This window comes from Struthio camelus, chromosome 1 (assembly GCF_040807025.1).
Source record: "Struthio camelus isolate bStrCam1 chromosome 1, bStrCam1.hap1, whole genome shotgun sequence".
NCBI classification, from domain to species: Eukaryota; Metazoa; Chordata; class Aves; order Struthioniformes; family Struthionidae; genus Struthio; species Struthio camelus.
The window spans coordinates 163459212-163486715 of NC_090942.1; the positions used below are offsets into that span (position 1 = coordinate 163459212).

General features: G+C 38.8%; 1 protein-coding gene across 6 annotated transcripts in view; it reads left to right on the forward strand.

The window, feature by feature from the left end:
• The window catches only part of NALCN (sodium leak channel, non-selective), a 241937-nt gene that overhangs the window by 95719 nt on the left and 118714 nt on the right, over positions 1 to 27504 (forward strand). The window lies entirely within an intron of this gene.

A 27504-nucleotide genomic window follows, 5' to 3' on the forward strand; every position in this document is an offset into this window, starting at 1 on the left:
AGAACTAACCATATTTTGCCCATATATTTTTTTTTCCTGCATGCTTAAGTTTGACATTTTTCACCAAGAGGGGCCTGAAAAATAATGAGGCTTATGATCTAGGTATTGGAGTACTCATAAAACTAGCAGACAAACAATGCATCTGTCTTATCTCCAAAACTGACCAGTACCAGAAATAGGACATATATAGATCATCCTTCTCTGAATGTCTAGATACACTATTTATGCCCTCATGCCCTATCTTGAATTCCAGTAATCATTCATTAGGGACTTCCTGAACTGGGAGTTAAATTTAGACCATTATATTTAGTACCCATTCCTGGATTTATCATGAATTTGTGTAGCCCTTTTTCTAATCTCTTTATCCTTTTTGGCTTCCAGAACATCTTGCAGGAACAAGTTCCATTAAACAACTATCTGGCATTTTTAATTGATTACATTTCAGGAATTAATTTGCTGGTTTTGCAGAAATTGATCAGAAATAACAAAAACTTAGTGCAAAGATTATTGGTTGTAATTTTGAGATGAATGCTCTTTTTTTTCTATAAAACAAAAAATTTAAAACTACAAAACTCAGCAATTGCAGGATGATTGACTGTTGTAACATGCAATCGGCAACAAAAAGAGGACAGACACGTGTGTCTGAAGACTATAAACATCAGGTAGGAAGTCTAGTTTGTTCATGTGTGTATAAATAGAATTATTAGTGTTAAGGAAGCTTCAGAAATGGAAACGGACATTGACAATCAAGAAAGGCTATTAAAAGAAGAGATTGGTGTATTTGGTGAGAAGTCCATCATTTGTAAGAACGCTTAAAAAACAACCATAGGTAACTATCCAACGTTAACAAACATTAATTAATTGAATGCTTTTTAGACTCTTATAATAATTTTTTCTGTGCTTCTACTCCTATACTGTAGTATACATGCATCTAAAAGAAAACTTACTTCAAGAGCATACAGAACTGCATCCATATTTCCACCCTGTAAGAAGTAGAACCTACTAAGGTTTTACATCCCAAATTTGCTAATCCAAAAAGCCAGGCAGTGGATTAGACATTCCTTCTTCATTAGAGCCCCATAGTTCTCACAAGTGGGTCACTAAGTGGGTACTTAGGACCCACTCCTACTGTGTTTTGTAAGTAGTGATGTGGTGGCTACCATTCAGGAACAGAAGACTAAGCAAAAGCCTCAAGGAATTGTTTTTTCCAAGAAGGCCATGCAATTCTACAGTCATGTGCAGTCTAATTTTTGTAATCCTCCTCCTCTTAGGATCTATAAATAGCATAACATGACCTTTTCTCCATCCTGGAGTTCATAAGGAATTTATATGAGGGAAATTATCAAGAAAATACTTGTATCTCGTCTTCCAAAGGAGCAAGAGAGAAGTAATATTGGCATTCGTAGAAAGTCTCCTGCACTAACCTGATCCTCTTCTCTCTCTTGACTTCACTAGGAGGTCTTAATCTCAGCTAAGTATTCAGGTACAACTTTCAGCTTCAAGGGCTGCAAGACTGCAGTCTATCCATCAAGGCAAAGACTCTACTTAATAAAATAAGCATGCATGAGCTACAAACAAACAGGATCATGTTACCCGACCAATAACGCTTCTTGCCTGACAGTCTCCTAAGTCAAACAGCAAATCTGATCTTGAATGATAAGGAGTCAGAATTTCTCCCTTGCAAGTGATTTCAGATCTTTTAATCATGCTTTCCTTGCTTGCTTGCTTCCTTCCTTCCTTCTTCTCTCTCTCTCTCTTTCTCTTTCTTTTCTTTTTTCTTTCTCTCTTTCTCTTTCTCTCTCTTCTTATTCTTCCTTCCTTTCCTCCCTCCCTCTCCTCCTTAATTTTTCTTCCTTCCTTTTTCTTCCTTTTTTCTCTTTTTTGCCCTTTCTTGCCTACCTGCCTTCTTTTGTTTATAACCATTATAAATAACTGCATATGCTAGCCATGAGTTAGAGAGACATAGTTCTTCTGTGTTCATAGTTTCTTCTCCATAGTTTTCCATTTACTTGCTGAACTGTCTGTTCTTGTTCATTACAACCTGCTAAGTATATGGTTAGCCACAGTTTGTAGCAATCCTGCCTTAGAAACTAAACAAAAAGAAAGAAAGCCCATTATTGATTTTCCTTTTTACGTTGGAACAAATACATTTCATCAACACGACTTCCTCAGCTTGCACATGCAGTTTTCTTGCATGCTTTTAAGGTACCAGAAACCTGTGGCAAAGACAACACAGAGAGTTAAAGTATAATTAGAGCTTATAAAAGGATCGTGGTATTCTTTGGCGGTGGTCTTTATTAGATGAGGACTTGCTGCAGTAGAAAACATAGTCACATCAGGCCTTCGTCATCTTCTTGGGAGATTTAGGATGGAGTATTTGAAATTTCTCTGAAGCAGAAAGTTGTCAAAAATCTTTGTATGTCAGAATTGTGGAAGCCTTGGCTGACCCTTGTAATCATTCAAAATCTCTGAACTTCCCCTTATTTTTGAAAAAGCTGTTAGAACTTTCTTCGTGACCCTGATTTTCAAATGGGGCCTCAGAAAAGCTTTGTGCTCCATATATAGTAAGTTTTCTGTAACGATTTTATATAAATATTGACTTTCTTTCACACAGACTTACGCAGTTCGCTCATAAATGGGAATTACATAGTGACTTTGATTTCTGGCATCATGGTCAAATTAATAAGCTAAAAATCACCCACAGTAAGGAAATATTCTACATATTCAAGTTGCTATACTTTTTTTAAAGACCAGTTAGGCTTTGGTCCACAGCTGAGCAGGCTGAGTGGACCATTTTTTTAACATTCTTTTCAGTGATGGACTTCAATATAGCTTGTACTCATAATTTGCACTTACAGTTTGGGGGGCACATCAGTATTAGTAGATTATAAAGAATATTCAGTAATGCCACTAAAATTAAAGTTCAGCTGAGTTTCCTTTAAAAAATTTTATTTCTGGTGTTAAATATGTCCAGTGTTTCAAATTCCATCAAACTGAAAACAGGTATTTAAATTGTCATGTAGCTTTTTTTTGTGTTTAGCACAATTACAGCAATCAAAGCGTTGAAAGCAGCAGCAGCAGCATGACTTCCTTTAGAGCTGTAACTTGGATGACAAATCAGAACAAAGTGGAAGACTGCAGAGTCTTAGAATAAAACTAGCAGGGATTTTTTTCTTTATGTGAGTTATTCCCCCCACCCCAACATTTTTCATATTTCTAATATTTCTGTAAGAAAAATCTCTTTTCAGTAGAACTGTATAAGTACATCATGTACTACAGCTCTGTAAGTTATTGGACTGGACGTCAGTGCTCTTTTTAGATTCTCAAAACTGAAAAAAAAAATCACTTTGCAATATCTTTTTGTTACTGTTGGGGTAAAAGTCCCCTGGGCCCCTCAGTAGTCAATGGAGAGGGTGATTCAGATGGTGAATCTAAAAGATAGAGAATTCACGTGTTGGGTACTGAATTGCCTTGTGTTATCTGTATTTCTTCATTGTCAAAGGGAGGCCTCCCTCCCTTCTCTGTGTGGCCTTCTCAGCACCTCAGTGAAGCTCCTGAGAAGTGGGATGATTCTGGGCTAATAAATAGGTCTGAGTAAATTCTGAAATATCTAAGTGGCTGTTTCATATTCAGATGAAAATTTTCATGAATATATCTTCCAAAAAAAAAAACCCTATGGGAAGAGTCTTTGCCTTTTCTTATCTTATTCTTGGTATTCTGGACACTGACTCTAACTCCTTTGAGGATCAATAGGGTCCTGATTTATCTCATAGGCCTTGAAGCACTTAGCTGAGATGCCAGCACGTAGTGGCATAGGGCCTTCATGTAGCCCATGGAAAGAGATGGGCATTGCCAGAGGGCAACTGAGGATCTCAATCTGACAGTGTCCATAGCTCTACAGACTGCACTGGAGTGGAAGGTGTTGGTATTCCTATTTTAGATGTGCCAGTGGTGTTGGGGTGAGTCTGTAAGGCCAAAGTCTATATCTCCATTTTCTCCAGTAATCCCTCATGATCTATATGTATATGTGTTTGCAATGCAGATTTAAAGCAAAATTAAGGCAAGATTGTGCAAGCATGCATGGCTTGATTTTTCAGAAGTTTTTGCACTTATTAAATCCTCCTGCGATTAGGAAAAGTTGCAGGTCCCCAGAGCCTTGAAAATCATGTTTTTAAATCAACATTTCATTGACATAAATGCAGGTTTTTTTACAGGTAAGTATTTGTACAGTCAGGCCCAAGTCTCCCTCCTTTAAACTTTGTGAACTCTTAAAATACCAGCTTGAGAAAGGTGTCTACAGGTGACCTATGCATTTTAACAAGCTAGAACGTTGTAGTGCGGTGCAATAAATTCAGATCTTCATGCAGATTCCCTCACAATTTTTGCTGCCTCTTCCTAGGATTCTCTTTCCTTCCTACGCTTACCTCAGATCTTTGAAAAGAGGGGCTTTTGGTACTAAGAGAAGTGAAGAGGAAAGCTAGCAATGCAGAATAAGGAAGAAGGACTTTGTTGGTGTTTGATGTATGTAAACTGACAGCACATGTTTGCAGCCACTCTTCTGCATAGATATGCTTTGATTTCTAGCCTAAGACTTAGCTTGGCATTCAGGGTGAATATTTTGCGGTTTGAGGTGGGTTTTTTTCCTGTCTGTTATTTTAATTCTCACACACGCATAAGTCATTTTATGTTCTTCACTGTCTCAAAGCTTTGGGACACTGTATAAAACTGAACCTGTCACATTAAGTGCATGCACTCACTTTTAAAGACACTTGTTATCTTTTATTTTGTTAATTAAAGAGGGCCAGGATGGATACGTCTCCCCAAGGCCATCTGACATGGACTAGGCTAAATCCATACTTCCTAGAGCTGTCCTTCTCTAGAACAGATTGGTCATATCCACTTTATGTAGCACGTGTGATGGTGCCCCCTCAGGCATAGTTATTTCTCTGTGTGTTTTTTTCAGTTCTGTATAGGCAAAATAATATGAGGGATGTGTTGCAGCTCACCGGAATCGTAGCTTTATGGTCTGATGCTGGGGTCATGCATTGCGTGGTGTTAGCTTTGACATCAGCACAAGTGAAGTTGTCTAAGGGTGCAAAGACTTTCATGATATTAGAGGATTATACAGAATGGGCTGATCCATGCTTGGGTATTGTTTTGAAGAGAGCTAACTGAAGAGATCTAAACCAGAGCCATGTGGTCAGCGAACAATTAAGCACAGCAGATACGGTCATCCATTGCTGTAGTTCCTTCTTGGCTTTCTTTCATTTAGCAGAGCAAAAGTACTAGCTGGTGCCAAAATATGAATTTTCCTTAGCTGAAAACTTTTTTAAAAATTTTTTCCTAACACAGGGAGAGAAAGGATACAATACAATACTTAGATGTGGGAAACAAACATGTCTGGGTGTTAATGCTGAGTATGTTAAAAGGCATGAGTAGATGGGACAGAAAAGCAGGGTAGGTGGGAGGGGATAGGATGTATGTTACATGGTACAAAGCAGCTTTGACTAAGAGTAATGGCATAGGATTAAGAAACAGAAAATGTATGGCTAAAAATGAGATGTTGTAGGTTCTGTGGAAGAGCTTGTATATTTGCAAGTAAGTTTTCTGCTGTGGTCTTTTTCAGGCCACGCAGGACAAAAGACTTGAAAATAATCCTGCATTGGTAGGGATAAGGATATAATATAGTAGATGTTTCTTTTACTCTCTTATATGATGAGAAAGGAAAAAATGAATCACAGCTGACATGCTGGTGCTCAAATAATGTTGGATTTTTTCCTGAGGTTTGCCTTTTTGTCTACACAAGGAGCCTTGACCTCTTCTTCCAGCTCAACTCAGTGCCAGAACTGTCGTATGCACTTCCTTTTCTCGGGCATCAGGACGCTTGGCAAAACACTAGCATATTTCTAGCTACAAAATACCCAGTCATTGCTATGGGCAGGATTTAACTTACTTTAGATATTTAAAATGTAAATATCCAAGTTTAGTGGAGACACAGAGGCTTCTTTTATACTCAGAGGAGAGAAATAGGCACCTTCAGCAGACACTTTTCTTGCTCATTGGGACATACAATTTTTATGATTTCGTAGGCCTAGACCCACAACGTGATATTTTGTATTTAAATTACAGTGCTTCAGAATTTTTCATAATTGCTTTCCACAGTCAGTCGTTTGTGTTTAATCTTCACCTCATCTTTTGAATACTAGCTGTGATAGGCTTCCTAAGGAAACTCTACTTTGTCTTATTGAATGAAGCTGGAGCCTTCATTCTTTAAGCGCCAAACATTATTTTGTCATGCCACCTGGTGTATATAATCTATATGTTGACATTTTATTAATTGCACAGTGCTCAAAGTGTATATAAATCATTTTCTTTTTTCTGTCATAGACTTTTCAAAAAAGTTAAATTCAGGAAAGCATATACGTGCACTAGTTGGCCTGATCTCAGAATCTGTTTTACTACAGAGACTGCAAATGCTCAGCAATAGATAGCAGAGTTGGCAGCACGAGCTTCTGCTCCTTTCTTTGCCTCTGGTTCCACTTTCCTCTGAATGATCCTGGATATTCAAAGGAGGAAGTGGAACATTAACAAGTACATGTTAGTTTGAATGCATCAGTAATTAACCTATACTCATGCCATTAATTAGTAAAAGCAGACGATATACCCAGTTCCATCCCTCATGCTCTCTTTATCCACATACGGTTTTGCCATCCGATCTGTTCCCCTGCTGGCTCAGAAGCATCATCTTAGATATCTTCTCAAATTTCTTTGATATCTTCTAAGCCATTTCTCACCTGCTGAGAAGCTGCCTCCCACTCATGGTTATTTGCAGGGGACCTCTATTATTTTTATCCTGAGACTCAGGTCACTCAATCTCACCCCTTCCCCAAAGAAAGATTTTGTAGCTCCGTATAGCTTAGAATCTGTCCTTAGCCAAGACTCATAAACCTTCACTGTTCAGACCAGCTCGCCTTTATCCACCTACTTCCTACCACTCAAGAATATGCATGCTGCATCATGATATACTTGCTGCTTCACGCAGACATATGTACACCCTTAGTCATATCAGTTATTGAAACAGAACAGAAACAAAGCGAAGAACTGTAACAGCCCTCTGAGCAAGTTTGTTACGGGTGAGCAATCCCATGCTTTGCTTCTCTGGAGACTGATCTGAACTATTTCTGCTAGTAGAGATCGTGATTTTCTGCTGAGTGTATGCCTTTTTGCAGCTTTGTGGGGCTGAAATAGCTCCCATACTGCTCTTTCTTTGCACAAATTACATCTCTTCAGTTAAAAGGAAACAATGTTGTGTATTGCTAGCTATCAGGCAAGACTTCAGGCATACCTAACCACAGTATAAGCATTTTGCAGAGATCATGGTACAGCTGTTGTCTGAGCACTGTTTGGTTGGTATTGTTGCCCCAGACCTTAATAATAAATATTCTGCTAAGCACGCTCAGAGATAAGCATATTTGAAAGGGAAATTTGGGGTATTTAATAAACTGAATAAATTCTATAAATCTGCCAGTTTTTCTCATATTTGTACATTCATGCCTTTAAGCAAATTTCCCCTTTTTTCTTTCTTTAAAACGATTTTGTTGAACACAAGTCTGAAATACCAATAGCACTGAATAACAAAACAAATGAGAAAAAAAAAAAAGCTATGACAATAATAAGGCACAGCCTTAAGGCACGACGACCTAGAACTCAGTACACAACTGCACTTCTGAAAAGCATGGCAGGACTGTGGCAGGCTACTCACTCGAAATTCACATTTTCGCATATTCACATTTCGCTATATATATTTCCTCATGTTGCCTCTAACATGAGGAACACTCTAGTAATGATTGCCTATGAAAAGTTCAAGTGGCTTGCTTAGCATCGCAAAGGAAGTTTTCAGCAGGCATAGAGATGGAATGCAGTTCTTTAAGGAAGTGTTTAGCTGCCTTAATTATGAGACCGTCCTTCTCCGTATGCCATTCTCTGCCTTATTCACAGGACACCTCCCAGGATTTTGCACCCACAGAGGTGGAACGCACAGCCCCTTCCAGTGCACTGAAAAGTTCAGGAACCTTGTTCAGAACTTTTGTGACCATGTCATTGTAGACTGTATCATAGTATTTACACAGGCACACACAACTATAATTCCAGCTTTTTGTAACGTCATAGTTTTGTAAATTTAATAGTGTTCTGTTGTTTTCAGATTTACTTTTAACAGGTCGTATTTTTCCACTGAGATGCTATTAAACATATAGTTCCTCATTGTGTTTCCTGTATACCAGTAGTTTATTCAGCAAAATATCCAGTTCAGCAAACTTGGGCACATATATAATTCTCATTAAAGTACTGAAATGCTTAAGGATTTTGTGCTTAAGTCCCCTTACTGATGCCATGGGGATTGTCTGTGGAAGTGTAGGGGGGTGCAGGTATGGTTGTGAGTCTGCTTCAGGCTGCATCTTATAGCAAATGGCGTTTATTTTACTTGTGTGGTCCCCCTGCCCCTCAGAAGAATTCCCCTGAGGGAAGGGAGCACTGTTCTGCTGCTAAGCATGCTTAAAGTGGGGATGGTTGCAAAGAGTGTGGGGCATGTTGGGCAAGGTGTAGCTTTGGTATAGTGCTTGGATCTTGCAGCTTATGCCTGGAGACACTGAGATGGCAATGTGTGGGCAGCCGAACCTCAGAGAGGTGATAGAAGGAACTTCCTATGGGATAGAGCAGAATGAGCAGAGTTTGCTGCAACTGAGAATGTCACTGAGTTAACTGAAAACAAACCTGGAACAATGATCTGCCTGCCAAGGTGCTTGGGCAGGGCGAGAGCTGTGTATGAGCCTTTTCATTTCTCCATCATTTCTGACCAGGTTGCTTTCTCCTATTTAAAGAGTTAACTTTCTAGTTTTCATTTAAAATAAAATATGGGGGGGTGGGGAATGTTGTTGCTGTCATTGATGTTTTTTAAAAGCTTTTTTATCTTTTTAGGGCAGCTCTGTCTAGGGGAAAGGTCTGAGTAGATCCATCACAGAAGTAGCACCTGATTTGGGGTCTGTCAATGAATGCTTTAAAGAGTAAACTCTGATACAGTAAATTACAAAGAGATCTCCGGTTATCTCAAGTGGGGCTTCTTTTAAAGAAAGAGGCAACGCAGTTTAACTTCAAACTACAAACTGTAAGAATAATGTTCAATATATTTTGATTATATCAGAATAATTTTCATTCTCTGTTCAAGATTGTGTCCCCAAACCACCATCATGCGGAAACTTACTTTTGACTTGGAAACTTACCTTTAAGGTAAGGTAAGAAAATTCAAAAACAGAGATATCAGTTTTGGCTGCCCAGTCTTTCAGTTGAATGTTCTGAGGCAGACTGTTACTCACTCACTGATCGAGGTGCAAAAAGCTGATGACTCACTGCTTCTGGACTGGGTTTCTGAAAGGAAATTGGCAGGGAATTCTCAGTGCTTCATAGAGCTAAGCAGAGTCCAGTGCTGATGTTCAGAGACCTATCCCTCAGAGAAGGGCATCCGCTAAGGAGGAAAGAGCGTGTGATAAGGGCAGTGTTTTGCCTTTTTCCCACCCTCTATTCCTCCAGATTTCCTCTCTTTCTATTTGGGTGAAGTGTAGAAGAGAAACAGTAGAACCCTGGCACCATCAAACTCCACAAGGGTTTTGCCACTGGCTGCACTGGGGAAGGATTTTCTCCCTAATGTTCTGCATACACAATATTGTTTTATGCGGTCATTAAAAAATGGCAAATTGAAACCAATCTAAATGTCAAACAGATTTCAAATAAATAAAAATATCATAAACCCATGAGGCAAAAGGAACATTGCGAATGTTCCTCTGTAAAAACATGCAGACTTAGGGGTAGGGGGAAGCTGCATGGGAGAAGCTAGTTGTTTTCTTCTCCCAGCTATAAACACAATGAAAAAAAGAAATTCCTTTAGTTTACTATAGCTGTATGAAATTTACTTTACTGCTCATCTTTAGCTTTGAACACTATTTCTGCAATATCGCCTAGTTCTTGGAATTAATGATATACTGTACTTCAGTACCTCCAAGAATTATTTTATACCTATTAATTTAATTTCCTCAGTGGAACTTACGTGTCTAAATCCCCTGACTGCTTTGAAAATGTTGATCTCTAAGAAGACTCTACCGATTGTGACTCTACCATATTTTCATAAACCAATAAGGACCTTATACAGAAACAGATAAGTGTACATACAAGACAGAGAGTACTGCAAACTTTCTCATTTTTGTGGTAGGATGGTGATTATGGAAATTTATTAAGCAAAAAACATCTGGAACTTGCATCATCATTTAAATGAAAGGACCATAGTACCAAAGATTATATATCATCCAGTGGAGTTACATTTGCAGATCCTTTGGAAAATTGTCTATAGTAATGTTGGCACTTAGGTTCCTTATTCACAGAAGAAAAACCCACATTTTAAATCAATGCACAGCTTGATCTTTATGCACCCTTTCAGTTCGGTATTAATCATGAATGCACGACCAGTAAGGTTAAGACTACGTACTGATTGTTTAAGAGAAGAATAAGCTATGGTATGGAAAGAGTGAATAATGGAATATAGCTGTGGTTTAGAAGGGGATGTAAAGGAGTAGTGGGTGCAGTTTTAATTTAAATGTTGTTTTTACTCTTTGCATGGTGGGATATGCTGTTTAACAACATCAGCTAGGAATTATTTTAAAAGTTGCTTAAAAGCCTTAGGGGTGGTAATGAGAGAGAGGGAGAATGGATATTTATGCATAGATCTTGTTGTAAGTGGCTGTACAGGCATAGACATAGAAGGAATAGAATTTATTTGCCCTGTCATAGGACTCTGACAATTAAATGTGCTGGTCTGAGTTGATCACCTCGGGCACTCTGTATAATCAGCCGAAAGAGACATCTTCGGAAGGTGATTCATATCATTTTAAGACAGGCATTGATGATAGCTCAAAGCCTAATCATTTAAGCGCCCAAGATTTCAGTTGCGTTCACAGTTCAAATACTAAATCACATGAGCTAATATTTTTTCCGTAGGCCCTACTCCCAAATAAGTACAAAGACCCATGGTGACATTAATGAAAATTGTTTGGGCACATTCTAATTTATAGTGACCCCAAATTTAATCTGCTAAAATTAAAATTCTGGTTAGCCAAAGTTGAAAATTGGACATACAGATCTCTTTAGGTCCTATTTCATTGGTATTTAGACTAGCATATTAAGACAGTATACTGTATTTTGTTTGTATCAGTGCCTACAGTTCCCTTTAAAGAATTTGCATAGGATAAAAATACTCTAGTGACTTACAAACAGTTGTTAATTTTGAATGTCTTTTAGTGGCCGTGAGTAAAGAGGTTTTTTCCAGTGAAGTTCTTAACACTTGATGTAATTAAAATCACATATTCATAACATTTATAAAACAACTGGAATTTCTAGATTTTCCTATTTTTCAGGGATGACTGCATAAATGGGAAAATGACGTTATGTTCTATATTAATGTGACCATTTTAAGAAGTGCTATAGATCTCCTCCTCTTGAAAAAGAAAGCAACTGATGATTTTCAAAGGATGGAATATCTAAATTTGCGGTAACTTGCATCAGTATTGTCAGACTTAGGTTATTAGTTTGCTTTATCATTTAATTACAGCATTTTTCTTTCCTCAAGACTGAAGAGATACCTTATAATTGCATTGAGAATTGTCAAACAAGACTTATATGTTATAAATATAGGACAACAGGATTTTCCTATCAAAGGATATTCTTTTGTTGTTCAAAAAATGTTTGATGCTAATAATTTTTAAAGAAATCCTTTGAAGTTAACTTCAGTAGAAACTCTTACCATACAGACCAAAAGAGATTTAGTTTACTAATTAGCTGCTCCATTTTGATTTAGTATATATCAAAATCAATTCATAATTATAGATTTTTTTATTAATTAAGCTTTCTAAAGCAGTTATATGTGCTGATGGCAAAATTGTAACCTGCCTTCTTATTCTATTTAAATTTCTTTCATTTCAGTTTCCACCTTCATTTAATATTCTACATGTTTAGGCAAATAGTGCACTCACCAGTTGAAGAGTAAGACCTAGAAGTGAGGCTCACAGGAATCCTTATCCTGGAATGAATCTCACAGTCCATTAGGGGCAGTTCTCCTATCATACCACCCAGGGTTCTCTCTGGTATTGTTACAAACTCAACGTAGTATTGAACTCTTTGTTCTCCTTTGCTTCTATTCTGCTGGTCTGTCCTTCACCTGCTGGGATGATAAATTTTCCTACTTCTCAGCGCATGTGCTTTCACATGCGGTAAATTTCTTTGAAGTGAAAATGTACGAAGGACACGTAGGAATTCTTTTTTGAAATGATAGGTTATATGGAGAAGAGCACTGTAAGAATTTGTGAGAAGGGAGAATTATATATTTTCTTTCCTCTCCCTTAACCAACTTCTTTCTATTGTCAGTATTCACAGCATGTCCCTGTAGCAGTGTGGGTTAAAATTTATCATTTTCATCCAAAATCTCACATTGCCTTCTGTGTCTTTACTGTTTTCTCCATCTTGTCAATTTTACTGTTATGCCATCCATTTCTAACAGCTCTCAGTAAAGCAGCTCTTAATTAGGTGTTGTTAAAACCTTCAGCGTAGCAAGTCAGCTCTATCTGTAGCTAAGCTGCTCTTCTCGTTTAATGGGTACAGACGAGCAGAAGCTGACTCAGCTCCAGCAAGATGTCATGGCGAAAGGAGTCGCAAAAATGGAATTGTACCCCCCTACACACAATCTTCCAGCTTTCAATAGACTTTCTAGTGCCTGCATCTGTTGATTGGTCTCTTGAACTACCTACCAAGTTTTATGCCCTAAGTATGACCATAATTATGAACAGTTCCTGTTATGCTTATCTTTTCCATATGGCAACTACTCTATTAACTCTTCTTAATCCTATTTGGAAAACAGTTGAAAGAATGGAATGATTTTCAAAGATGAGTGAAATTTGAATTAATGATGCATATATTAGGCTTGAGACAATCTCTATCTTTGGTCTAATAAATTTCTTAAAATAATGTCATATAAAAGAAAGTCAACAGTGTTGAACTGTGAACATGCTGAAAATGACCATTACAAGTCATTTCTGTGTTTGGTTACAAAACTGAAGAACTATTGTATTACTCATTCAATTACCCAACTAATTTGGAGTAGGTACTCAACTAAATTGGAAAAGGTGAGCTTCAAAATACACCAGAAGGCTGCAGTCTCCCATAGCCTATACTTACAACCTGTTCAAGACATTGACAGAACCAGATTCCTGTGCGGTCTAGTCCAAATCCAACCTTAACTTCACAACCTTTTCAGAAATTGGGGACATAAGTTTTCATGCTGCTACCTGTGAGATGTCACAGCTGTACTGCATCCCAGTAAAAGTAGTCTAGCCGGTGAACCTGGGAAACAGATACTTTTAAAGAAGAAGAGTATTACATAGGCGATCCCTGCTCCTTGCCCTCCAAATGAAAGGAAATCAAATTCTCTGATTAGCTGTGCTATCCTCCTGTTCGAGGTAATACAACCGGTAAGTAGCCAGAAATTTCCAGCACTATTTCAGTTAGGTAGAAATACTTTCAATGATCCCCTTCAGTGTGCTACATTTTGTTTGAGTGGAAACTGCTTAATTAGAAAGTAAGTTTTGAGTCTAAGTGCAAAGAATGTTTTCTTTTCCTTCTAATTATTCATCTGATCACTTCTTTAATGGAGCATTTGCTTTATTTCAAAGTGATCTCTGCTTTAATATGTAAATCAAAAGTTTTAGAGAAAAGAGTAGTAAATAAATTACGCAAGGAAAATGTAAGGAAAAACTCTTCAAAACAATAGGTGAAAATTCCATTAAAATATTCGATATTTATTCATATCACAAAGTAATTTGTTTCAGAAAAATACTTTTTTCTAGAAATAGAATTTTCTGTGGAGTACTGCTATGGGTATATTCCTTATGCTTCCCATTGCAAATTTGACTAACTATTTTTGAATGTTCTAAGCCTTTTTATATGAAACAGGTTTGTATATTTTGAATCTTATTCATTGTGTTCTGATTTTAATTCAATTACCAATTTTCAGACATAAAAATTCTCAGAAAGTCTAAAGTTTCTGCTACCTCATTCAGGCACCAAATTGTTATATAAAAGTGGTGCTTGGATAGGCAAGTACGATTGCACTTTATACAGCTCTGCACATGTAGAGGAGAGTTACATGTTAGCTCTGCCCTGAAAAGAAAGAGGGAGGACTGCAGATGCAGTATATGCCGCAGCAGGACTCTCCAGTGTATTTCCAAACATCACTGATTTTACTGACATCAAAATAAAGTTTGTACTTCGGTCTGGGCACTGGTCCTTCTCAACCCTGTTCTGTATATGACTAACTGTGATACACAAATTGAACAGCCAGGCTTGCCAGCTGAAGCTAACGCTTTTATTTTTTGAGGGCTAGATTTCGCTTTTGGGAAGCAAAAGCTCATTATAGACGCATTGTGTTCACATTTTCTGCCAGATCACCATTGGAAAGAAGAATTTGCTTTCACAATGATGTCCTGGATAAAAATGTAATGTTTGCTGTTTGATTTTCTTTAATATTTTTTCTCTTCCCTTATAGTTAGATTTCACAACTCTCTTTGCACAACAGTTCTTCCTCAGATATTTCCAGAAACAAATTTACCTCTGAACCAAAAGTATTTTAAGGGAAGTAACTACTGCCTAATTGAACTGTATTGTACTCTGTGTTCACAAGACCAGTACAGTGCATACAGTAACCCAGAAGATTAATGTACTTTATTAGGCCAGGCGTTCCAATCAGGAATTGATAATCCATACAAATGGCCAGTCTAAATCAAGAAAAGATTTTTCTTAATTCTGGGTAGAGTTGTCCCAATTGCCCAATGCATACATTTGGTAGTTTTTAGTTACGAAGGAAAGTTATCAAAGAATTGAAGTATTCCACTACTTGTAATGCTGATCAAGTACTTCTGTAAGTTTTTAATGGCTCGACCATACAAGAGCTGTGGAAAAGTACTGAAATTTAGCTCACCCTTCTAAAGGATTTCAATACATGCATGCTATAATAAACATTGTAATAAGATGAAAAGCTACAATAAAAGCTACAAGAAGATAGGTGGCTCTAGTTGAATTTAAAGCTCTTCCAAGCAAGAAATTTTTTTTCTTATTATCTTTGGCTGGGAAATGCAAATAACAGTGAAATTCAGTAATACCCCACCAAAAAAACCTGCTAAAGAAAATGTTTTCTTCCTTAAAAAGAATCTCATTCTTAGAGTTTGCATGCCACTTGGAAATGCTAACAGCAAGAAGCCTGAGAAGAGAACTGAAAGCTTGCACACATATATTTTGATGTTGAAGAAGAAGCTATTTAGAGGGACATAGTTTTTGATGTTTCCGTGTTAGCCAACCTTTGAGGCATTTGGTTTTCTTTTTTTTTTTTACCATCACGTCTTCAATCTGAACAAAACTGTCTTTTTTTTTATTTTATTTTTGTTGTTGTTGCTATTCTATGAAAAAAATATGGTCTTATTAATGCTTTCTCAGTATAGAAGAGGTAATAAGTAGTTTGGGATTCAAAATGGTGCTTCATCCATGTACAAGAGGTTACTGGCAAATGGACTCAATTTCTGCTTATCCTGAATTGCTCTATATCTTGTTTTCTTATGGGCTTAAACTAACTAGAACATGTACCTTAAAATCTTCCTAATAGAAGAATTTTTGTCTCCAGTCCTCCAACTTATTCTGAGTAGTGTCATCTCTCTTCTGCCCTCTGTCATTTTTAAAGTATCACCAAAACACCCACATAGGTTTCTGACAGTATTTGAATACTTTTCTGACTAGAGGTACATTAAAGCACATGCTTAAAGCACTGAGCTTAGATTCCCCCTGAAGAGCTATTTCTTCTACAAAAACTGTATGAAATTAGTACATGTCGACTTAATATGAGCAACTTGCTCGTTTGAGTTGACGCAGCAACACGGTCACACTGAAACTGAACATGGAAATACTTGAGAAGGTGGTTTAAACTGTGAGAGGAGGAAAGGGAAGGGCTCAGCTGTACCTCTCTTGGTATGTGAGTAGTGTCTGATCCTTAAAATATCATAAATTCTGAAGATTTTCATGATGATCTTGAATAAGCACCAAATGGAGAATGAGGTACACTACTTAGGTGTTACGAGCTATTACCTTTTCAGCTTGTGAGCTACTTATAATTAAGAACAGTGTTTTCTTCCATGTTTATATAGTAGCCAGTAAATTTTGGACACTGCCGCAATAATATAAAAATAACCAAGTACATATTTGTAATGAAGAAAGAAAGGAAAAAAAGCTAAAGAGAGTAAGTAAAATAAAGACAATGAGGTTGACTGACTCACTTACAGTTAATAAATGATGTTTTAAAGACTTGAATCTTGAACTAGAATGTAAATTAGAATAAGTAGCCTTTGGAACCATTTTCAGCACCATTTTGAACCAGGTGAGATCTTCAAAGGCATATAATTCAAGCAAGCAATGTTAATTGAAATTTTTGGAAGTGGTGTTTCTACAGGTACAATATTTAAAATCTCAGCCTCTCCTCATATGACAGGTGCTCCAGTCCCGTAATATTCTCCACGGCCCTTTGCTGGACTCACTCCTGTAAATCCATGTCTTTCTCAGGACCCCAGAATCAGCCACAGCACTCAAGGTGTGTCTCATAGGAGCTAAGCAGAGGGTAAGAATCATTTCCCTCGACTTTTTGGCAGCTCTCTTCCTAATGCAGCCCAGGAAGCTATTGCCCTTCTTTGTAACAAGGGCTCATTGCTGGGCCATGTTCAACTTCTTGTCCATCACAACCCCCAAGTCCTTCTCTGCAAAGCAGCTTTCCAGCTGGTCAGTCCCCAGCCTGTACTGGTGCAAGGAGCTGTTGCTCCCCAGGGTCAGGACTTTGCACTTCTCTTTGTTGAACTTCATGAGATTCCTGTCGGCTCATTTCTCCAGCCTGTTGAGGTTCCCCTGAATGGCACTGCAACCATTTAGTATATCAGCCACTCCTTCCAGTTCTGCGTTCTCTGTGAACTTGCTGAGGATGAATTTGATCCCATTCTCCAGGTCATTAAAGAGGATATGAAACTGTACTGGACTCAGTATTGACTCTTGAGGGTCACCACTAGTGACTGCCCACCCGCTGGACTTTTGTGCCACTGATCACAACCCTTTGAGCCCAGCACTTCACCTCATTTTCATTCCACCTTAGTGACCACTTCTCTAGTCTGTGCTATGAGGATGTTATGGGAGACAGTGTTGAAAGCCTTACTAAAGTCAGGATAAACCACATCCACTGTTTTCCCTTCATCCACCAAGCCAGTCAACTCATCAGAGAAGGCCATCAGGTTGGTCATTTCCCTTTTGTAAATCCATGCTGACTACTGCCAATCACCTGCCTTCCTTCACATGTCTGGAAATAGTATCCAGGATCAGCTGCTCCATCTTCTTCCCAGGGACTGAGATAAGACTGGCAGGCCTGTAGTTCCCCAGGTCCTCATTTTTGCCCTTCTTGAAGGTAGGAGTAACATTTGCTTTCTTCTAGTCCTCAGGAACCTCTCCTGATCTTCATGACCTTTCAAAGATAACCAAGAGTGGCCTTGCGGTGACATCAGCCAGCTCCCTTAGCACTCTTGAGTATATCCCATTGGGTCGCATGGATTTGTGTACGTCCAGTTTGTTTAAATGTTCCCTAACCTGCTCCTCTTCTACCAAGGATAAATCTTCATTGCTCCAGATTTCCCCACTGTTCTCTGAGGCCTGGGATTCCTGATGGCCAGTTTTACCAGTAAAGACTGAGATGAAGAAGGCATTGAGTATCTTTGCCCTTTGTCACCAGGTCTCCTACCCCATTCAGCAGCAGACCTACAGCCATGTAATCACACTTGAAACTTTGCAAGTCTCCCCTAGCAGTATCGTTGCACAGGGAAGAGCAGCAGGGGTTAGTAGTCTGACGGCTCAACAAGCCTCAGCAGCCTCTTCACAATGCAAGCCCCTATTCCTAAATGCAAGCCCCTATCAAGCAGGAACCCCCCCTAGACTGCAGGTCAGGTTGGCAGGTAGGGATTTCTGTCCTCTGCAGCTCATAGTCTCCCACTGTTAGCACTCACCGCTTCCTCCTAGTGCTCTTATGTGGCTGAGGCTCAGCTGGCACGAAAGGTCCATTCGACACTATTCCCAGCTCATCATCTGCAAGGGGAATGAACCTATTCTGAAGTTGCACGTCTTCTGATGGAACAGGAGCCTTCCTCCTGGTGCCAGAAGTCAGCAGTTTCCAGCCTTCACTAGGAGTTTCCACTTTTTGACCTGGTAGGCGCTGACTCTGCCTGCTGTTCTGCTACAGGTGGCGGTTTGGGCTCCTGAAGCTGCAAGTCTTGGGGAAGATCCAGTCAATATTTTTTTCACCCTCTCTGATGTTGCTCAGTCTGCTGACCTCCTCCCACAGCTCCTTGGCTCAGCAGCTCAGTTCCTCAACCACTGCACACCTTCTGCAGGAAGAGAGGCCACCGGCCCCAGCAAGAGGCCCCAGGTCCTCCATGCAGCCCAAGACTTGCAGAACTGTGTCCTCCTTCTGAAGCCTCATCTGGGATGAAGCCTCTGGTGTTGCATCAGCAGTTGTTCAACAGCTGTTGGGCCCGAGCCCTGTGGTGCATTGCCACCAGAGCTGAGGACAAGTGTGCTGGTCTGAGGAGTGTTACCAGGTCTTTTTTTGCACCCTGCTGCGCAAACTGCTGCACAAACTTTGCAAGTTTGCAGTATTCTTTATTGTGAAGGAAAAAGACTTGTATGCTTTTTTATTTTTTTAAATGCTATGGTGCTAGGGAGTACGCAAATCCCTGTGTGGACGGACAGGTGATTAATTATATCTTAGTAAAGTACAGGGTCTATTTCTTCCCAATAACATAGATGAAATCGCTATATATGAGCAAAAAAATAATTTGGCCTATTTTATTTTTGTACAATAATTATTTTATCTGATTACATTTTCTGAATTTAAACTGTGTTTGGGAAAAAGAGTTAATCCTGCATTCATATTATTTAGGCTCCATTTTGCATTATTTCATAGTATGTAGCTTTAAGAAAATTACTGCTGAGGTGATGATACTAGCAGTTTTAAAATCTGAGGGGAAGGTAACAATCTTTATGCGTTATTGTTGTCATGAACAATTTAAGTAGTATTTTTAGGTTTCTTTTATGTTGCAGCTGCTGCTCTCCATTTCTCCAAGTCAGACTGCAGTCACTGAAAGGCTGCGTACTTCCTGTGTATCTTTTGCAAAGAAAATGACATATCTGTGCTAGCTGATTTATAAACTGGTGAGGAGGAGGTTCATTTATTTTGAAAGAAGCCATTATTTCAGAGATTTTAGGGCAGAAGAGTCACCATTTCTCTTTTTGGTTGTTCTCTTGGAAGTTGGTGGGAGGAGAACAGTGGCTAATGTTAGTGGGAAGGGTACAGGAGTATATCTGCTTTGTTCTATAATTACAAGATATTAATTAACAGACTGCCACTAGTCTGAAGAAGGTGTGTGCAACACTTAGTCCTATAGCAAGAATAAGAATGTTTTTTTTCCTTACAACTCTAGGATGTAAGGAGAAAAGTATCTAACTTCTCACAGAAACTTTTGCCTTTAAAGCTACTTGGAAAAAAGCATGACTTACAGTTTTTCCTTTCTCTTCAGTCAGTTCTCAATCGTTGTTTCCATTCCTTTATTTCCTAAATGAATGTTTTCTCATTCTTCCTATGTTCACTTCACTTTGTTCCTTTGACCAAATTTCTTTTTTTTTTTTAAGGAGCTTTTCTTTTTAAATAAAATATGCTATGGAAAAAGTCAGGAGAGTCTGGTACAATATAACAGATACATGAATTGCTTGTATTTTCAAATATTAAAAAGATATTTAGACTTCCAAAGGTGACCCTTGGCAACTGATGGTTTCTATATGATTTCAGTTATAGATAATCTGAAAGTGAATCTGGCTGCTTTAAAAACCATATTGTCATAGCATGAAGACCAGGATCCTGTCTACACATTAGAGCACATATTAGTGTCTTCCAATACGTTACTATTATTCAGTAATATTTCCAACTTATTTTGAGTCTCCATTGTAGTAGGCCCTGTAAAAATACAAAGTTAGATACGGTCCTGGCCTTGAAAGAGTTTACATATTAATCAATCAGATGAGATGGGAGGTGGAAAGAGAAGCACAGTGAAGCGAAATGCATAAAATATTTTTTAAGCCAGGACAGTTTTCTGTCTAGGCTGTTCTTTCTGTCAGGCAGTGTCATTATGAAGGCTGCAAGAGTTATCATGTCATATGTTTTTTATGCTTCCTTGAACATTTTGTATTATCGCCTGCTACTGGTGAGAAAGGCTCTTTATGCTATACCTGGCCTTAAAGTGACCTTAAGGTGACCTAAAAGTAACTAGAGATTCCAAGGAGATTTTCCATTAAACTGCGGGCTTGATACCGTCATTACATCCATCTCTACACCAAGACGTTCCTTTACCATCATAAAATATGTTATAAAATGGTTTCTGTAACATAAACTGGGACGAATTGCCTTATTCTCATTGCCTTGGGCCAGGCAATCTGGATTGCAAAGCTGGGTCTACCTCCTTTACATCACTAGAGTTAACAACATCTGAGCAGAGACAACTGACTTAATTTCTCTACTCTGTGTAACTGCCTTTACAGCAGCCTCCCTTCTCAGCAGCTTTAAAACTCACCCTTCACCCTTCCTTCACATGATTTCCTGCATGAAGTGGCATTGCCTGAATTTATCTAGCATCTGAATGTACCCCTCAAATATAGTAGATGTATCTCTGATCTGCAGTGTTATGTAGTGTCCCACGCTAGTATGTAAGTGCATCAATATACAATATTAAAGAGACTGTTCCCTTAAAATTCAGGGTTAATAGTTAATAATTTTCAGAAATGTTCAGATTGCAGAGCATGAACATAATTTGCTAAATTCTCCTTACAAGCGTATCTTTGTCAGGCAGTCATAAAGCAGGTTGAAAGCAAAATGGTTTATAGAAAATTAGTTACACAGCTTGTAAAATGCTGCACAATGTTCTGCAAACAAAGGGGAAAATTTTCTGCAATTTCACAATTTTGTACTTGCTCAGATGGCCATTAACCAACAAGATGAAAATCAAATTTATCCTATTCATGCTATGAATTATATATGATTAGCAGTGTATAGAATGTGATTTTCTAAAGCTCCTTTCATTGTCAAGGTATCTCCAAGCACTTTGTAAAAACAAAATGACAAAATAAACACCATAAGCGTACTAAACCTGTACAGGACCAAAAAAACTTGTCTTTTCTTTAGGCCTAGATTGAGTTGTTGCTCAGTAACTCTTAGAAATCATACCCTATAGAATCCTAAAAGTCAAACTTTCTTTGCTATTTCCAGTCTTGTTCTAGGACCAGTACCTTATAATGAATGTTGAGGCATACTAATTCTTCTGCTTTCAGTATCAAATGAAGATGGGCTAGCACCTTGAGTGACCGTTTCCTACATTAGTTTCTTTGCTGTGAGAATTCTGTGCGTACGACTTAAACTGTCCCTGTTGTATAATACCTATGATCCCCTGTATGTGTTTAGATGTTATGGTTCACATTCTGAAGCAATGGCCTAAAATATTAGAATCTATTCATAATGCACTTCAATTTATTCATTTGACTTAACTGTTTTCTGTGCTGTTGACGCACTAGCCAAGTGCAGGGCAGTCATGAACTTGATTGAGGTTACATTAGCTTTTCTAAAAAAAGGGTTAGAGACTTAGAAAATCAAATCTGATGTATTCTGTGATAACTCGCATTACTCCAGCTAATAGGGCTTTAAGAAAAGCATCAGGTATCATGAGACTAGTTACAGAATGTAGCAACAGCCAAGTCATGGTGGTGCTGTGCATGGAAATGGGCTATGAGTCATTTGCCCTTCATGCCACTGCATTGACATGGTATAGGCAACAGTCCCATGAGTGAAAAATACTAGAGTAACACAAATATAACTTTTCTGGTTTTGATAACTATTTAAAAATAATATCCAATTCTTTTTTACCCACCTAAATAGCCACTTTAACAAATCCAAATCTGTTCTAATACTTGAGAGGATGGTGTGCCAGCAAGTGCTGGTAGACATGTACAAATAATCTTCCAATCATTACAGTGATATGTGAAAAATTAACCACAAATAAGCATATAACCAATATAAAGTTTTTTGACAGCCCATCTGGAAGCTTTGCTGGGATCCTTTAGCAGGATCTAGCTTCCTTAGGCAAATAGCAAAAGCTAATGAAGATGTAAAGGGAGTGAGTAGCTTATCTGAGCCATCCTATTAAAACATGGAATGAGGAGGTATTGTTTTACGAAGCGTTAGAGTGTATCTAAAATATAACTAGGGCTAGATACAACTTTCCTACAGTTTCCATGTTGATTGATACACAGTTGAGGAGTATCAGAGTTAGGAAAAAAACTGCTTACTTGTCTAGTGAAATCTGAAAGTGTTTTAGTTAAGCTGTGTTTACTTTGTTCGTAAATTGGTTTGGTACTTTTGAGAGCTACCCAGCTAATATGACAACAGACGCTCTGAACTTTTCGCACAGAAAATGGCCAAAATCAGCAGAATTTTTCTGCGCATCAGCTTGTCACTGTGTCTTGCTCAGTACTAACCAACTTGAGAGTTTTCTTGGTAATTTTTTTACTTTTCATGCCAAGCTGTTCTCAGCTTTTCTTCTTAGACCATCACCAAGTGTGTTAATTGTTGTCAAATGCAGTCTGGGTTTCTGCACATCTGAACTAAAACCACTGAGCTCTTTTAAAGACACCTCATTCTAGATTTCAGATGATAATGTTGAACATTACCAGCATTGCTAGTACGGAGCCAGTAATATCGGGGTAACACAGTTTATACGTCCTTTCTTATTAAGTCAGATAGGCCCTGGTAGTTTGCAGCACCTTTCTGCTTGCTTAGTAAGCAAGATCTATTACAGACTTTAAACAACAATCCTGTAGAAAGGACCGGAGTACAAGAAATGACCTGAAATAAAGATCAAGCCCCAAAAAGGAGTTTAGCATTAGGAAAACATAATTCCACCTTCAGTTACTGTAGTTGTCGTAGTGATTGCATTTGGCATGGAGCCCCACTTCCCTGACCCAGTGTATGCATGGCTCCAGCTGTGCAGAGAGGCAGCTGCTGTGGGTTTTCTCCATGGCAGTGAGCTGCCAAAGTCCCGTTTATGTCACTCATCCTCCCTCTGCCATGTAGGAAGGTGGAAGGAGTATTAGAACAAGGCACTCCACTCTGATGCTCCTGGAATGACAAAAGAGTGCTTTAGGTCCATGCATTATAATAGCCCGTTAGCCAGAAGGTTTCTTTCAGTCATTGTCATTGCTTTGGTGAGCTTTTGGGTGGGTCTGGGATGTTACATATCATTTTTCACTTAGAGTTCCTCAGCTGTAATAACCATATTCCTAATGTTAAATAAAAGAGTAGAATTTTAGAAGACTTTTCTGCTTTCATGAAATTTCAGTCTAAGCACAAAGCAGATACTTAGCTCCTTTGTATGTTTCCAAACACTGAAAGAATTTGTATTGCTAAAGGTATGTCATGCATTGTTTTTTATGGGCACTGCATATTTAATACACTGTTCAGTCCACATTCTTTGCAGTGTCCTAGACACTGAGAGTCGTCATCCTGCATGAAGCCAGATGCCAGCATCAGAAGTGACTCATAGTCAATGTAAGAAGTTTTTCACTGTTGTAGATGATTGATGGCAGCAACAGGGCATTTCACCTGAGACTGCTTCAGCGCAGCAAATCTTAAGTCCAGTTTAATATTAGACACAGTTTTCCCATCATGCAGCTCTCTGACAGCAACATCAGAACATTTCTTTCATCATATTCTTACACAGTTTAAGAAACATACGTCCAAGGGCTGAAAAAGGTCAGTAAATTAAACAAGAACAAAAACTGGCATTATGTCTCATCTTTCAAGTTTGCACAGAGAATTTTCCATGGCTGTGTGCTCTGAAAAGGTCTGTAATCCAAATGACACACTGCTGATCTGGTGATCCAAAATGATTTTTAAGGCTCGGGTAAGTGCTGTGGGCTAAATTCAGCTTTCTCTTACACCTCATTTCAAATGTCTTACAGAAACGTGTAAAGCGAGAGTGAGCTCTCATGGTCAAACATTATGGTAGAGGTGCAAAAAGGGGATTTTGTGAGTTACATACAGTTGAGCCATTTGAAGGGTACTAATCCAAATTAAAATTCTGTGGTGCAGAAAGAACAAAATAAGACAGATTAAAGTGCTGGGCACATTAGGCGTGCGGGCTAGAACAGGGTGATTGATGTCCTAAGGATATTGTAGTCTGGCTTCAAGAGGCCAACGGGAAAGCTGCTTATTATGCATAGCATTCATGGCAGGCGAGCAGCTAGACTGACATGCTAAAGAAAAAAATAAGAAAGTAACCTGTGCAGTGGCCCAAGGCACAATAATAAAGATGTTGTAGAGGGTCACGCAGATGATCTAAATCCAGTTATCTGAGCCTCCAGAAAGAATATTTTGTATTTGTATATAATGTGAATGTATAAGTATTCACCTTTAACACAAAAGGGTTGTAATATATACCAACTCACAGGATCCCAATCTGCCCCGCATGAGCAAGCCAATACTGGGATTTAAAAGTAATGAGTTTCTTTTTGGGGTTTCGCCAGCATAGCCTTTGTGTTGTGCGTGCATATTTGCTCAGATATATCCACCTTGCTGGCCCCTTGGGCTCTCTCTGCTTCTGCCAGCAACCAGCCTCTTTTCTGTCTTGCTCCAGCCTTCACGTTGTCTGCCACAGCCAGCTCCTAATTTGCTGCCCCAGCCAGCTGTTCCTGCTTGTACATAGCCTAGCTGTAACTAGCTTGTATCCTCTCTGAACCTCTCTCTTGTGTTACAAACATAAGGCCTTCAACTAGCTATATCATCTCCTTTTAGTTTAGTTCTGGTGGAAAGATGGCCTCTGAGTAACTAACAGGCAACTTCACTGAATTTTGCTGACCTTTTTATAGTGCCCTTAGAATATTATGCTGGAGCATAAGATAATATAAATAACATATACCACTGGGAAAGCCTTTCTATAAGTGTCCCAAGACATGGACTCTGTCACAACCTGTGCATGTATAATATACATGTGTACCAAGGTGGTATTACCACCAAGGTGGATTATGCATTTTTACTCTTCTTGTTTCTTATGAAGGGAGAGAAAGGTGCATTTTGCAGCTGCACTTACTAGTTTCTCTTCCCAAGTGCTTTCACAATTGAGAGAGCATCCTTTCCTACTATGAAGGAAATTTTGACACTATTAAACATACAGTGTAAAATATGCAGAGAGACTAGCTGTCTGTTTAGAACTTGTGTGTGAAACAGAAATATAACAGATATGTTGCTACCTGTTGCATATCACGCCACTTATAAAAATGTACCACTGAAGCCAATAGCCATATCTTTTATTATTGTATTCTCATAGCTTGCTTTGTTTTGAGTTAGAAATAAGCACAAGACCTCTTTTAGCCATTCAGTTTTACTGATTTCACTTTAGGCATTGCTATGAGCCCAGGCTTGTTCTATAAACTTCTGACTGTCAGGCTTTATCTCCTAATCCTTAACTCCTTTCTAGGTTGGAACGTACAACCAGTTTGTGCCACTCGGGTCAGAAGGGGCCAACCTGAATGAGTAAGGTTGAGCTGTCTTCTCTCTGCAGTGTTAATGGTGAATCATATAGGAAGCCTAGAGGTTAAGAGCCAAGAGATAGTCCTGTTCGCTGAATGCTTGTAACTATGTGGTTATTCTCCACTCTGCTTCCGTGTAAATTTAAACTACCTTAAAACACCCGTGGAATTCAACAGACCATGAATGCTCCCATAGATAGGTACAAGTCTTAGCTAAAAGCCTGAACAACTGCTGGTACTTGCTGCATCCCATATGTACCTGATTATCTTCTAACCTGATCACAAAAAGCACTATGGGCCAAGACCATAAGATCTGGGCAGAGTTAAATATAAAATGTGAATGTGGACATTTCTTTATCAGTATAACAACTACAGATCACTGAAGACTGAGACAGTATTTTACAAGTGTGTGTTTGAGTCTTCTAACAGGAGACAACATCTTACAAATGTAAAGATATATGTAATTAATTTTTGGATTCTTCTATAACATCTTCACAGTCACAGTGCCCAGATGTTGGGACACCCCAATATCTGCTGGAAAGGCAGTGCAGCAGAACACAAGCAATCCAGAAGATTTCTGGAGTGCATTGATGACAAGGGTGACCCAGAAGTTGATGCAGAGAGGCACTCTCCTGGACAGCATACTTATACACAAGGAATAACTGGTCAGGGATGTGAAAGTCAGCAGCAGCCTTGGCTGCAGTGACCTTGAGATGGTGGAGTTCAGGACTCTGAGGAACAGGAACAAGGCCAAAAGCAGAATCACATCCCTGGATTTCAGGAGAGCAGATTTTGGCCAGTTCAGGGAACTGCTTGGAAGAATCCCGTGGCATACAGTCCTGGCGAGAAGAGGGATCCAGAAGAGCTGGTTGATTTTCAAGGATCACTTCCATCAAGCTCAGGAATGATCTGTCCCCATGAGCAATCAAGCAAAGGTGGCAGGAGGCCTACACGGATGAACAAGGAGCTCCTGACAAAACTCAAACATAAGGAAGCATACAAGAGGTGGAAGCAGGGTCAGGCAGCCCAGGAAGAATATAGAGACACTGTCCAAGCATGCAGGACTAGAGTTAGGAAAGCCAAAGCTCAACTGCATTTGAGTTTGCAAGTGCTGCAAAGGGCAAGACGAGTGTCTACAGCTATAGCAGGAACCGTGTGCCTCCATTCCTCCTGCCTCCTATGGCATTGCAGCAGCAGTGACGCATAGCACTTAGAGCCCAGATATGTGAAGCTCTGCTAGGAGGCTCTCAGCATTTCAGCAGCTCCCCAATCAGCAGTTATGGGTGGGATTGATCTCACCTAAATTTAAACACACATCATGTAGATGTCTACATCCAAGCCAGTCAATGCAGAGAAAAAAAGCTTGGAAGGCACAGTTCATTGGCCCAGATGTGGCTGTCTACTATAGAATGATGTGATCTACCCAGTAAGACGATAGTTTGACATCAGATGAATCCCATATTATTGGTCTTTTCTGAAGCAAAGGCAGTGGTCAGATAGAATTAATGTTACTGGTTCAGTAGTACAGTTTAGGTTTAAAAGTATACTAAAGCAACGGTAGTCACATTAAATGATAAACCTTCTGTAAAAAGTCGATTGGCAAATGGGAAACTAAAAACCAAAAAAAACTTGCAAAAATAAACCAGTTGAAGTACTATATTAGAACATATTTTAAACAGCAATAACTTAGAATCACCTAAAGAAGCTCTATAAAAA